We start from the raw sequence: 3,809 nt of genomic DNA, 5'->3' as shown, positions 1-3,809 counted from the left end.
GTGTATTGTGCAGTCCTGGAGCTGAAAAAAAATAGAAAGGAAGTCAAGGTAACTCCAAAAGCAGTCTCACATGGGAATTCACTGTGGAGGGTCACTCCAGGGACAGAACTTTCAACCTCAAAAACATACGTTGCACAGTAAGCAAAGCATGCCACACGCACACAGACACCTATTTCAGTCATGCATAATCAAAGCACAGTCTCCCATGAAGTGCCCTACATCCTGAAAATGTTCTAATCCACCACACAAAGTCCCTTAAGATTCAGTCCGAGTGGGTCCTATAATAGAGTGCATAGTTTTTCATTAACACATATCCTCTGTGTGTGTGTGTGTGTGTGTGTGTGTGTGTGTGTGTGTGTGTGTGTGTGTGTGTGTGTGTGTGTGTGTGTGTGTGTGTGTGTGTGTGTGTGTGTGTGTGTGTGTGTGTGTGTGTGTGTGTGTGTGTGTGTGTGTGTGTGTGTGTGTGTGTGTGTGTGTATGTGTGTGGCTAATGGAGCCCGGGCTGGGCTCTTAACACTAGCGCATTCACAGAGGACTTCGGCAGATGGCAATTCTGGCACTGACCGAAGCCTCTCTCCCATTCAGTGATACACCAGGACTGACAAGACAATGCATTAACACTCATTTTACTCTAGTACACTGCTGCTCTACTGGGTTTGCTTCAGGACCCAGATCTGATCCAGATCGGACTAAGTGGTGAGTCAAAGCAGGTCCAAAATTGTTACAAAAGTATACACATTTAAAGGTTTTGTGTTGCACAAAACATGTTTATTCTTGTTGCAAGTGAAACTATATTTTGGGTGATATAATATTCATCTTATGTAGTTTTGATCATTTTATTTAAGAATTTAGACATCACATAACCTATCCATATTGCCATTTGTTTGGCATTTGAAATTTGTACAGTTTTCATGTATTCCCTGGGAATCAAACCAATAAAGTGAAGTGAAGTAACGTGTGAACCCAGAGTATGGTGACCCATTCTCGGAATTTGTGCTCTGCATCCAAGTGCACACACACATTAGTGTACACAAACACACACCTGGAGCAGTAGTCAGCCATGTGCTGTGGGGCTGGGGAGCAGTTGGGGGTTCGTCTCACCTCAGTCGTGGTATTGAGGGTGGAAGAGAGCGCTGGTTATTCACTCCCCCCACCTACAATTCCTGCCTGACCTGAGACTTAAACCCACAACCTTCGGGTAAAAGTCCAACGCTCTAACCACTAGGCTTTAGTGTTGCTAGCATTATGCTCTACTGTTTTAGCTACAGAATTACATTAAAATTACATTACATTCGCAAACTACTAGAGAGTTCAACAACAGAAGATTTACATTTACGCATTTGACTGACATTTTTATAATTTCATGCATTCTCTAGCAACCAAACCCATGACTTTGAGAATGAGAATGGACAGCAACAAAGGGTGAACTAAGGGTTTACTTACAAAGGAACTGATGAGTTAATTAATATGACAACTAGGAAAGAAAAACTAGGTCAAACAGGGTAGACAGAAAACAACATACACATTACACAAACTACTGCAGAGTTGCACAGCCTTTGACTTTAACAACAAAAGATTTACATTTATGCATTTGGGTTAAATTTGTTAGCATTTTTATTATTTCATGCATTCCCCGGGAATTGAACCCATGACTTTGGCATTGTTAGCATCATGCTCTCTACTACTATAGTATGCCAAATAGAGTTGCACAATCTTTGACCTCAGCAACATAAAATTTACATTTATGCATTAGCCATAAATTTATATCAGTTCATGCATTCACAGGGGATTGAACCCATGACCCTGGTGTTGCTAGAAGGCTAATGGGAAGCATTTTCTTCTAATATTTATATTATTGTCTTAAATATGCATGCCTATATTGTATTGCAACACCATGTTTATTCTTGTTGCTACTGTTTGAGATACGTGTGTACTTTGTGCCAAACTAAAAGTTATTGTTAAAGTTAACAACCTTCAACAACAAAAGGTTTACATTTATGCATTTGGCATAATTTTTCATGTATTCACAGGGATTTGATCCTATAGTGTTGTTTACAGGCTAATGGGAAGCATTTTATCCTCCTATTTATATTGTACTCTTAACTATGAATGCTTATATTGTAGAGTTGATTTTTATAAATTTTATTTAGCATTATTTTCCCCTTCTATCTGCAGCCCAGAACAGATTTTATGGTCGCGATTCACTGTTTTGCAGTCTAAAAGTGCCTTAGACAGCCGTTCATCCTTTTTCTCTCCCTCTATCATAAACTCTCTTGCTCCCTCTCTTTTTCTTCCACCATCTCCCACTGTGATTATTAATGTAGGTGTTCTTTTCTCACCTATTGCAATGACTTGCATGTTAAATAATTGATCAGTGGAGAAGTGCACCCAGCTCTCAATCTCTTCATAGTGCCTGACAGCATGAGAGAGAGCTATAAAAATCAAAGAAATAATAATAAACGCTGAAACAAGACACCAATGGCATGTCATTCCCCAAAGCGGTAAGCGACTCTGATAAAACGTGTCAAAATATCAGGAACTCAGCAGCTGTTAATATTAGCGAGAAGGATATGAGCCCGTAAAGTAAACTTTCCCCAAATTCCCTCATACGAGGGAGGAGGGCTGATATTATGGAGGATATCAGTATGGAGAGGCAGACCGAAGCGAGCAGTCAAACTGTCAGATGGAGGCAGCCAGACGGAACATTGACGAACGGAAAGAAAATTATGACCATGCAGCAGAGGTGCGGCGGAATCATGCTAATGCACACTTGATGTGACACTGATGCATGTAACATAAACACGCTCTGTGCTCACACTTATATTTTGCCTAGTGCAGTTGAATAAGGGAAATTATTGCACACCTGAACCCACATAATTGGAAATATTTCTACTCTGTCTTTGGAACCTTAGGGGGAAACAAATACCATGTTCTGCAATACGTTTAGCCCAGTTAGAATTTATTGGAAGGAAAATGTGTATGTGTGCTTGTGCATGTGTTCAACATAAGTGGACTTATAACCAGTCCAGACTTTTCTTAAATGAACAATTAACTTAGTAATGCAGTGGGCAGCCATTTATGCTGCGGCACCCGGGGAGCAGTTGGGGGTTCGATGCCTTGCTCAAGGGCACCTAAGTCATGGTATTGAAGGTGGAGAGAGAACTGTACATGCACTCCCCCCACCCACAATTCCTGCCGGCCCGGGACTCAAACTGACAACCTTTCGATTGGGAGTCCGACTCTCTAACCATTAGGCCACGACTTCCCCTTAAGATCAGTTCTGTGGAAGTCAATGATCAATTAAGATCAATATTTTTTTTTTATCGTTATCGATATCGTTTTTATCTTGTAGGACCAGTTCAAGTAGAGGTCTAATCAATAGTCAATCAGTTGGCTTATAGCCTAGTTAAAGTGGTTGTATGCTGTAGGCTATAAATAATATGGAAATGTTTGCAATAATATTTTTTTATATAAATAAACTGAGTATATTTTCAGAAAATACTATTTTTTTTTATATTATTGGCATAATATTTTATATCATTTAATTAAATTTGATTAAATCTCAACCTTTCAAAAAAATTACAGTCAAAATAATAGAAGTGTAAGCTATAATTTCAGTTACAATTTTCATATACATATATATGTAACGACAACATTGAATTAAGAAAACAATTAAAGTATAATGTCAACACAGATTTTCGACTTTTGTTATCTCATTGCAATGAGATAATGCTAACAGATGTGTGATTTACTATCAGACATGAGTGGGATTAAGAGTGGGTGGGTGGCGTTTATTTGCCCAGGGTTTA

The sequence above is a fragment of the Carassius carassius genome, chromosome 22 (assembly GCF_963082965.1).
Source record: "Carassius carassius chromosome 22, fCarCar2.1, whole genome shotgun sequence".
Taxonomy (NCBI): domain Eukaryota; kingdom Metazoa; phylum Chordata; class Actinopteri; order Cypriniformes; family Cyprinidae; genus Carassius; species Carassius carassius.
This window is presented reverse-complemented; position numbering follows the sequence as displayed.